Source organism: Aedes albopictus, chromosome 1, assembly GCF_035046485.1.
Source record: "Aedes albopictus strain Foshan chromosome 1, AalbF5, whole genome shotgun sequence".
Taxonomy (NCBI): Eukaryota; Metazoa; Arthropoda; class Insecta; order Diptera; family Culicidae; genus Aedes; species Aedes albopictus.
The window spans coordinates 83,703,420-83,714,582 of NC_085136.1; positions in this window are offsets into that span (position 1 = coordinate 83,703,420).

The following is an 11,163-nucleotide window of genomic DNA, read 5'->3' on the forward strand; positions in this document are numbered from 1 at the left end:
CTGTGCACGCAGATAAAATTGTTGAAAATTACCTTCGTCTCGTACTGCAGTCCTCCTCCCAACACTGACTGTTCCCCAGCCATGACTGAGACAATTGTTCGCCTGGAACGGTGGAAAACTACCACCCAAGCCACTTTGGCTTCGGATATTTGTTCGTTCCTTTGTTCGTTAGTTCGCTCACGACGCGTTCCACTGATGGCAGAGGCAGCCGGATTGTAGTTTTTGAGAGCAACAAGATTAAACTTGGTTGGCAGGATTTTGGAAGGATGGGACTCGGTTGGCTGGAGGCAACAAGCAGCAGCGCAACTGGTTGATGGGAACGTTCAGTAGTGATAGAGTAAGAGCAAAAAAAAAGCATAAAGATGGTGAAAACTTTCAGGCAATTCAATTAAAACTTGCGATTAATTTTGATTTTCTTGCTCGAGTTCTGCCAGATAAAGGAAAAGCACATTGCGAGAATTGGTTATCCGCGGAGACAAAATGGGGAAGAAATGGGAGCTCGTGTAAGCAGTCGGTTAAAGCGGATTCAAGACTTTACGTTTACACTGGTAGAAATAAAAAAAAAAGTAAATTAGATGTAAAACCATACTGGTCGACACACCAAAATCCGAATTTTCAACTCGAACGTGACATTTGTGCTGCCGTATGCTAATGAAACTTGGTGTGTATCAGTGGAGCACACTCTACGGCTGCAGTTCTTCATCAATTGATGCCTGCGGTATATAATTCGTGCATGGTTCCCTCGCAATTGGATTATCAACGTGCAGCTCCATCGACGATGTCATCAAATGCCAGGTCAAATTTCTGTCGACTTGCTTGATTTCGTTGTTGAGGTTGCGCCGCCATGAGCCTCTGGGTCTGCTTCTGTTGCGATGTCCTGCTGGGTTCCAATCTAACGCTTGCTTGCAGATTTCGTTTCCGCCCCTGCGTAGAGTGTGGTCGACCCACCTACACTTTCGCTCACGAATTTCTGTCGCTATCAGCTTTTGATGACATTGACGATGGAGCTCCACGTTGGTGATCCAATTGTGAAGCCACCATGCACGAGTTATATACCACAGGCATCTATTGACCTGCAACCACTGAGTGTTCTCCACTGATACACACCAGGTTTCACTGGCGTATAGCAGCACAGATTTCACGTTCGAGTTGAAAATTCGGATTTTGGCTCGTCGACTAATCTGGTTGTTTTTCCATACATTTCTTAAACTCGCAAAAGCAGCCCTCGCCTTCTTGATCCGTGTACCTATGTCGATCTTGGTCCTGCCATTGGCCGCCATTTGGCTACCAAGATATTGGAAAATTTCAACCTTCTCCACTGATTGCCCAGCTATTGTAGAGCTGGAAGGGTTGACCGTGTTTACATACAACGATTTGGACTTGTTGACGTTGATGGGAAGACCTGCCGCTGAGGAGCGATTGGCAAGATCATCGAGCTTGCTCTGCATATCAGAGCGCCGTTGAGCTAGGAGCGCAACGTCATCAGCCAGTTCGAAATCATTTAGGTGCTCCATGGTAATGAGCTGTCACAGCAACTACCAGGATCTCGTCGATTACGATGAGGAACAGTAGCGGTGATACATCATTGCTTCACTCCAGCAACGACCCGGATGGGACCGATCCATTGTGCAGTACGAAAATGCTCTGTACTGTGCTTCAATAAGGCCGATGATTTTCTCAGGCAGAGACTTGCGCCTGAGGGCTTCCCACATGTTTCCATGATTGAGATGGTCGAAAGCTTTTTCGTAATCAATGAACACCAGCTAGAGAGACTCTGGGAATTCATTGATTTGCTCCAGAATGATACGGAGCGTTACAATATGGTCAACACAGGATCGTCCGGCACAGAATCCTGCTTGCTGCTGTTGGAGAGTCACGTCAATCTTCTCCTGTATCCGGTTAAAGATCGCTTTGCATATAGTCAGGTCACCCTTTTTGGGTACCGTTACTAAGACGCCTTGCATACTGTCGGCCGGAAATGTCACGGTTTCCCATATGTTGCAGATCAGTTGATGCAGTAGTTGTGTGGCTACAACGGGGTCAGCTTTGAGCATCTCAGCTGATATGCGATCGACCCCTGGAGCCCTGTTCGATTTCATGCTACGGATGGCTGTTTCTATCTCCTGCACTGATGGAGCTTCGGTGTTGACACGGGTAATGCGTCGAACCCTTGGCGGATCATGCTGAGGTGTTGATGGTGTGATCGACACTTGAAAAAGATTTCCAAAGTTCTCGAGCCAGCGTTTCAACTGGTCAGCCGAGTCGGTCAGTAATTGTCCAGACGTGTCTCTTACGGGCATCGTAGCATTCATCTTAGTCCCGCTAAGGTGACGTGAAACATCGTAGAGGAGACGGATGTCGCCGGTGTTTGCGGCGTTCTTGCTTTCGTCGGCTAGGGAGTCCGCCCACGCTCTTTTGTCCCGTCTAAATGAGCGTTTCACTCCCTTCTCGAGAGCCGATAGCGCTGACGGGCTACGGCTTTAGTTCCTCGTATTTTCGCTTGCTCTATCGCCGCTTTGGCGTTCTTTCGCTCCTCTATCTTCTTCCAGGTATCATCTGTTATCCACAGCTTTCAGCAGGTGTGTAACTCACCCAAAATATTCACGCCGGTGGCGATGAAGGCGTTCTTGATGGCGCTCCATCTTCTATGCTTCCACCTTTCGAAATATCCGCAGAACGATTAGCTCCTCGGCGAAGGACCTTTTCACCGCAACGCAGCGTCTTCTAGTTGGCGTGTATTGAACCGGCACCCGATTTTCTCCTCTTATCGATAGATCCTAGCAATGCGCAGTCGGATCTCGCCGATTAGGAGAAGATGGTCGGACGCAATGTGGTTTTTGATTTTCCGTGACGCCATGCATGTCACTCTGTACAGTAGGGTGCCAATGAAAATCGAATTTTCGAATTTCAAAAACGGGTAGTGCTCAAAAGTTTCGTCTCCTCAAAAAAAGTCCCCATGCAAAATTTCAGCTCAATCGGACTTCGCTAAGGGGTGGCCCAAAGCGGTCAAAGTTTGGCTGTTTTGAAACACGACAAATATCCCAAGGTAGGGATACATGAAAATTACGAAATCGAAATTTTTTTTTTATGCCAAATGCCTTAAAAGTGCATGAAACGTCGAGATCTGGTGTTATCTCAAAAAATTTTTTTTGGAAAAAAATTGACTTTTTGGACTTAGAAAATTTTTGAGTTGGGGGAGTGAAATTAATTTGAAATGGAGGAATTGAATTTAGTGGCTGAAATATTCATAGCAATAGTACTGGAACATGTCTTATATCATCGTTGGCAACTGCTAGCATATTATATATCATATATCGTTAGGGTGGTTCACTTATTTTGCATTAGGGTGACCCTTTTTGTAGAAAAATTTAAAAAATAAGATAATAGTATTATCTTGGGATATTTTTCGTGTTTCAAAACAGCCAAACTTTGACCGCTTTGGGCCACCCCTTAGCGAAGTCCGATTGAGCTGAAATTTTGCATACGGACTTTTTTTGAGGAGACGAAACTTTTGAGCACTACCCGTTTTTGAAATTCGATGGTCAAATTTTTCCCATACGTTCCATTGGCACCCTACTGTACAGTGGTCGATGAGGAAAGAGCGATCCCCCACCATGTCGTTGTTGCCACAAAACTCTGCAGACAGCTCTCCGTTTTCGCTCATTTCTCCAAGACCATGGCGTCCCATGACGTTCTCATATTTCGAGTTGCCGGAACCAATCTTCGCGTTGCAGTCGCCCACGAGGATCTCGATACACCAAAACCTCCATTTAGGTAACGAGTCGAGACTGCCTAAATAGAATGTTTACCTAAATTTATTTGAAGATCGCAAAGAAATTTAAGAAGGGCGAGTGACCTGGAGGTTCAAAGGTTGGCAAGTGGGATTTTAGAGGGACTTCATGGGAATTTCAGGATGGGGGGAGGGGTGTCATGAGCGTTGGACCAGGAGGGGCAGTAATGGCTTCAGGGGTATTTTCGGGGAGTTTGGAAGGGTCTCAGTTGCGTTACATGGGATCCGACGGAGGTTTTAAGGGGATTTCCAGGGCATTTCCGAAAGCTTCAAAGGATTTTTGGCGAGTTACAGAGGCGTTTACTCAGGCGTTACATAGGTGATTTCGATGGTTTCTGAGGGCCTCAGCTGCGTTACATGGGGTCCGAGGGTGTTTGAGGGGGATTTTGAAGGCATTTCAGAGAGCTTCAGATGATTTTTAGCGAGTTTCAGAGGCGTTACTCAGGCGTTACGTAGGCGATTTCGGTGGTTTTGAGGATCTTAGGTGCGTTACAAAGGTCCCAGGGGGTTTAAGGAAGATTCCGAAGGCATTTCAGACAGCTACAGCTGATTTTAGGCGAGTTGCAGAGGCGTTACGTAGGCGTTTTTTATGGTTTCTGAGGGTCTCAGGTGCGTTATATGGGAACCAACTCCATCCCCCTCATTGCTCCCCCCTGAGCATGCCCTGAACTTCCCTTAACTCCACTTGCGTTAAGGATTGAGTGTATCATTTTTCGGAATCTTATCCACGACAGCATTTAGTTGACTGTAAAAGTTCTCTTTGTCTTGCAATTCGGTAGCATCGGTTGGCGCGTAACATTGGATAATGGTAATGCTTCGAACCCGTGTTCTGAATTTGGCTACTGTTAGTTGTTAGTACTGAATTAGAACTTAAAGTTAATATTGAATTCAAACTTAAGAGTAACTTAAAGCTAACATGCAAAACCTTCAAACAGTCCACCCTAGTTTCTAACTGTTATAATTAAATACCCATAAGAGACACTCACAAAACACATACACTATTGTAAAACTAAACACGAATCACTACACAAAAAAAACACCAAGTGATGAGACTCGGACAGCACAAACTGGAAACATCCTAGTCAGTATTAAAACGATAGCCATACAATAAACACGGTTAGTGCACGCGCGCGAGTTTTTCTAAGCCAATAAATTATGCAGTTACTTCGAGAAATAAAGTGTTGTTTCTAATATAAACGATATTATGTGGCATCATTTGGTGAAGTAAAAGGAAGAATTGGAAGTGCAAGGATTTGGAAGGACTCTGGAGGACATCATCGTAGAAATTGTGTGGAATTCGGAAAGAAAGTGGATTCGCGAGTGCACAAAACTTTTAATCACACAACGTAGGATTGTAAACGGTAAAAACTCAACCCACGAACCGCGATCCCACAACAGCTACATAGGGGAGGAAGGGGTAACCCCGTCACCTTAAGCATTGGGATTATTCAAAATTAATGTAAGAGGTAATTTGATTTTTTAACTACACAGAATGTTTGATTCATTAGTATTTTATAAGATTTGTACATAAAAATTTTCAAAATATGTTTATTCAACCGAATAATGTACATAACACAAACATATTAAATATTGACGTTGTTAATGCAGTGCGGGTAAGACCGTCACCCCTATGGGGTAAGTCCGTCATACCTTTTTTTCAAGATACTTTTGAAGATTTTAATTTGAAAATGTTTCCTACATATTTTTGATGAGTTGTGATGATTTACGAAGTATTCTAATCAGTCGTTTTTTTATATGGCCGTTAATTTTAAGGTATATGCGACATGTTGCCAAATAAATAAAAATCTACTTAAGCGATCATGCCGTTGTTCTCCATGTACATCAGTATAACTGGAAAGAACAGCCAATGATTTACCCTTTCACACCGTTGTAAAAAGTACATACTACCAAAAAAAACCTCGCTCGTTCTCTTCTTCTTTTTCTTCTTGGCATTACGTTCCAACTGGAAAAAGCCTGTTGTTATGCTTGTTCTATGAGAACTTCCACAGTTATTAATTGAGAGCTGCCTCTGCCATTTTGAATGTGTTAATCGTTGAAGGCACGAAGATATTCTCTAGTATATGCCCAAGAAAGTGAAGGAAGTTTCGTTTACGAAAAGATCCTGGACAAACTGGAAATCGAACCCTCTCACACACAGTCATACCTCAAAATAACGTAACTTTTAGCTTGATATAACGATCGGCTCCGTAAAGCGTTAAATGTAATTGCGCCTCGATTAACTGAACTAGATAAAAATTATAATGATTCTATTTTGCCAGCCCTCAGGTGATTTCTTGGAGTATCACTAGAGGAATACCCGAAGAAATCCCAAAAATAGTTCCTGAAAGAATCCTGGCCGATGAGTGACGGGCTTACCCGAAAAGTCAACTTTTCTTAAAATGCCCCGTAATTTCTGAAAAATTGTTGAAACTGACCTTTCGATGAATCTCGGCACTAAAGAATAGTACAGATGAGAATATATGATTGATTAAAATAAATTTCTATACTTGCTTTGTAATCTAGAGGCTCAATTCTACCGACGAAAAATTACTTCCACCGTTGGTGCAACAACGTGTGCGTTTGTTTTGTTTATTTTCTTCGCGTTTGACAGGTCAATGTTGGTACCATGTGTCTCAAAAAAGTAAAAATGGTAAAAACAAATAAGGTGTGTGGCCAAAAAGCTACTAAATAACTATTTTCTGGTAGAATCATTGGGGTGACGGGCTTACCCACCCTGACGGTGTTACCCGCTTTTCCCCTATATCCTCTATCTGGTGATTCAACAATAAGTTGGCGATTTTGCTGCTAGGTGGTGCTAGTTGTCAAGTAAAGTTTAAAACTCTGCTATTCCGGGGTCCAGAGCAGATAGAAAAGCGATGTCTTCGGCAAAGCTCTTTGGGGCTGTTCATAAACCACGTAGACCAAAATTTGGCCATCTCAGACCCCCCCCTCCCCCCTCGTACACTTTTGTCCATACAAAAATTTCAAAATTTGTATGGAGCGTAGACTTTGTCCAGACCCCCCCCTCCCCCCAAAAAGTCTACGTGGTTTATGAACGGCCCCTTTTCAGCCCTAGGCTGGCTCATTAGGGTGGGGCTAATTTCAAAAAATCTCTCCGATATATAATTTGCCAAGTCGAAAGTGATCTACTAGTCTAAATAAGTGGGCTGTACAAAAATGTGCGATTTAAGAACCCAATTGGGCCAAATTTATGCTCAAAATTACAATATCTCTACTGGTTTCCGAGATATTTGAAAAATCACCGATTTTGTCTAGAAGGTTTGAAAATTAAATTTGAAATGTTTTTTGAAAGTTTGTTCTAGCAAAAATTTCACTTGAACCCTTTGCGCCACCCCTAAATATCAACCGAAATTGCTCATTTTTGTACAGCTCACTTATTTCGACTAGTAGATCACTTTCCACTTGGGAAATCATATATCGGAGAGATTTTTTGAAATTAGCCTCACCCTAATGTTAGATGCGTTCCAATATCGCTCCAGAAGTTCGAGTTTCAGGGACGTTTCCGTGGATTTCAAGGGGTTTCAGGGGTATTCCATATGGTTTCACAGGCATTTAAGGGTTTTCAAAGAGATTCAAGGGTTTTTTCAGAACGTTCCAGGGGCGTTGCAGTAGGTTATATAACTATGAGGGGTTTTCCTGGTTGTGTCAGTGAAGTTCCAAGGGTTTTCAGGAGCGTTTTGGGAACTAGAGGTGTTTCAGGAGGTTTAGGGGAGTTCCAGAGAATTTAAGGAGTGCTCCAAGGGGATTCATGGTAATATAGTGGGGTTTTAGGGGCATTCCAATGGTTTTCAAGAGGTTTCAGTTGTGTTTCAAGGAGTTTCATTGATGTTACAGGATGTTTTTGAACGCGTTACAACCGACTTCAGGAGCATTTCTATGGGCTTTAGGTGCGCTCCAGGGGATTTCAGGAGCATAATTAGGTTGTTCTTTGGGCGTTCCAGTTTGAGGGGCGTAGCATGGTGTTTCAGGGGCGTTCCAGAGGATTTCCAGCTTTACCAGTCGGCCAATATGTCTGGTGTAGACGTAAAACTTAAAGCGGCCGCGTTGAGCGCTTAACGCATACTGAGCTTGTACCGATCAGATGGTCGGTGACGAAGTATGTGTCATTCGAGCTGCAGCATCAACATTCTGAAAAACAAAATGCTCGCACCTGTTGTTTGTAGGCCACGAGAGTAGGGCAGATTGACATCCAAGAGCCGAAGGAGAGATAAAGTTGTGAAAAATGAACCCGGTTGGGCTGGCGCTTCGATCTTCGAATCTAGTTTGACTTACTTTTCCGCAGATTCGTAACGTGTTCTGTGGCTTAGTTGATAAAGTTGTCGGACTAACGATACGGAGTCGTGGGTTCGAATCCCACCAAAACAAGTAATATTTTTTACTAATTTATCTCTCAATTTGTCAAAAATACGAACGTTTCTTTCGAATGCTTCAAATTCTCATGTCGGTTTCAGTGGTGTTCCAGGGTATTTCCTGGACATTCCAAGGGCTTCAAGTTTATTTCAGAGGGTCTCAGGTGCGTTCCAGGCAGGGATGCCAGATGATTTTTTGAAAAATCTGTATCGCTATTTCCAAAAATCTGTATCCCATACAAAATTTGGGTGAAAAATCTGTATCCCATACAAAAATAAAATAGCTCCTCTAGCTCAAAAATCTGTATTTCATATAAAAAAAATCTATACGTATGCACAAAAATCTGTATAATACAGATAAATCTGTATATATGGCATCCCTAGTTCCAGGGGACGTGAGTGGTGAGGGGGGTTTCAGGGATTTTCAAGTTGTGTCATAGGTTTTCCTAGGCATATCGAGGCGTTACAGGGAGTTTCAGGGGCGTTCCTGTGTTTTTCAAGGAGTTTCAGAGGCGTGTGTTTCAAAGAGAGTTTCAGGGGTGTTCCATGATGTTTCAAGAGTACTCTAGGGGCTTTGAATTGCTTTGAGGGGCCATCCAGGGAGTTTCAGAGGTATTGCAGTGCGTTTCAGGGACGTTACAGGGAGTTTCATGGATCTTCCAGGGGTGTACCACGGGAAGTCAGTTAAAGTTTCAGGGATTTTCAAGTTAAGTCATGGATATTCCAGGACTTTTTTGTCGTTACAGGTGGTTTCAGAGCTTCTCAAGGGGTTTCGGAGGCGCTCCAGGTGATTTCAATGGCGTTCTTTAGGGGTACTCTAGGGCTTTTCAATGACATGTTAGAGCCGTTCCAGGGAATTTCAGGGGTTTTCAAGAGCTTTCATGAGTGTTTCAGTGGATTTGGAGTGTTCCAGGAAATCTCAGGGGTTTTCATGTTGATGATGGACGTTCTAAAGAATTTCAAGTGCTTTCAGAAAAGTTCCATAGCGTTTCAGGGAGTTCTGGGAGATTTCAGAGGTGCTAGGGATGTTCTAGGTATCTCAGAGAGTTGCAGGAGCCCATGTGATTTCAGGGGATTTTCCTCAATCCAACGAAATCCCTTTAGAGCTCTCGTGATGTTCCCTAAAAATGAGCATCTGAAACATACATGAAACCCCCCTTGGAAGCTTTCTGGAACCTCCAGGAACTCTTCCGAAATTCTTCTGAAACTTTCATGAAGCCTAAAAATAAAAATCTGACATATTTGTAATTGACGTATCTATGTCGATAAACTTCTTTTTCAGTACGAACCTTCCAACAACTAGCGTGAATCGGTCAACATTAGGATGAGATAGCTTAAGGAGGCCTTTGACATTTTGTTTCCAGACTTGCAGTGCAAATATTTTTATTTTTCTCAGAGATTGAAATAGAAAGGAATGCAAATTCATGGAGAAATGTAAGAATCTTATGTTTTGCCGGTTACTGTGTATATAATAATGCATGTTCAGCGAAACTTACAAAAGATCTTTCGTAATACAGAACAATTGCTCTTTATCATTCCATTTCATAGGTAAAGTTCCCCAATTTCCCTCCGTGAGTTTTGGGCACCCGCACGGTTTCGTACATTTTCACACAGCTCAAGTAATTTGTGTAGCAAACTTCCGCTTTCGTAACTATACTCCACCGTTGCTGTTGTTGTTGAAAGCTTCCAACGATCCTCATCCCTTATTCTGACTCCCCCCGTCGCGTTCTCAAACCAGGTTCTCAGTTCGATCGCGCGTTAACTTATAACTTTCGGCTGAAACATCACCGGTGCTGCTCTGATGGGTGGTAGTGGCAAAGTCGGCGGAACTACTCTAGGTAGTTTCAGTCAGTCGGTGTTGGTGATGTTGGTTCCGCTGTTGCCGCGTTGTTGTAGTTAGTTGCTCGCGCGCTTGTATGCTACCTACCCAAAAGTTTGCCGGAGTATTCTTCTTATCGGAGTGCGGCAAAATTGAAACAATGGCGAACGATCAAGGAACTGGGCGGGGGGAGTGGGGATGGTACTTTTACAAAATGGCAACTTCCGGTTCCTGTAGCGGAGCGCGGTGTAGCCGTGCGCTTCTTCCGGGCGAGAGAGTAGCGTTATAAACGATTATTTGTTAAAAACAGGATTTCTTTTTCCCCGAGCGACTTACTAGGGAGCAGTCAGTGTGGTGGGGCAACGGAAAGGGCTGTTTCTTAAAACAAGCGGAAAATCGCTGCCATTGCTGCTTTCTTCCCTGATGCTAGCTGCTGAGTTGAATGCAGTAAACTTTTGCTCCACTTCAGCACTGTGCACTGTGTGTTGTTTGCGTTGTAGTTTTGTCGAAATTGGACGGAAGGAAGAAACAGCTGCCCGAATCTTGCCGCCGAGCACTTCGCCTTCGAAGTTTGTTTGCCAGCTGGAAATTGGAAGCGCTGATAATTTGGGCGATAACACAGCGCGCGCACTTGGGGGAAACTTTTCGTCAAGCGGAAAATGCGGAATTAACCTGCAGGTTACATTTGCTTCGAAGAATGGCAAACAGTAGCAGGATGAGAGCTGGTCTCTAATGAAGGACATTCATCAGTTTGCATCAATTATCGCTACCAAATGTAATCAAAAGCTTGCCCGACGGACCCCCCGAATGGTTGCATCAATTGACGCCTTTGGGAGTATCCTGTCGTATATTGTTGTCATCAACGTTTGACGCGGTGGTTTTCCATGGAACGCGTTCAGCCTGCCGGTGTTTATCTAGCAAGCCACTGCTCTTTCGGTGGTGGAGACTCAAATGTTTCATCAGGTGGAAAGGTGACCAGATATGGTTTGCTCTGAAGCGAGACAAACATTCACATGTCTTTTTATTATGTTCTGCGTTGCAAGTAATGATGAATAAAAATTGGTGAGCTCGTTCCAAATCTTCATGTAACAGCAAATGATTATTTAACAAACTATATGATTCTAATATGTAAAGTAAATGATTTCCTGGAGAAATTCTTAAGGAATGCCATTAGCAACCTTGAA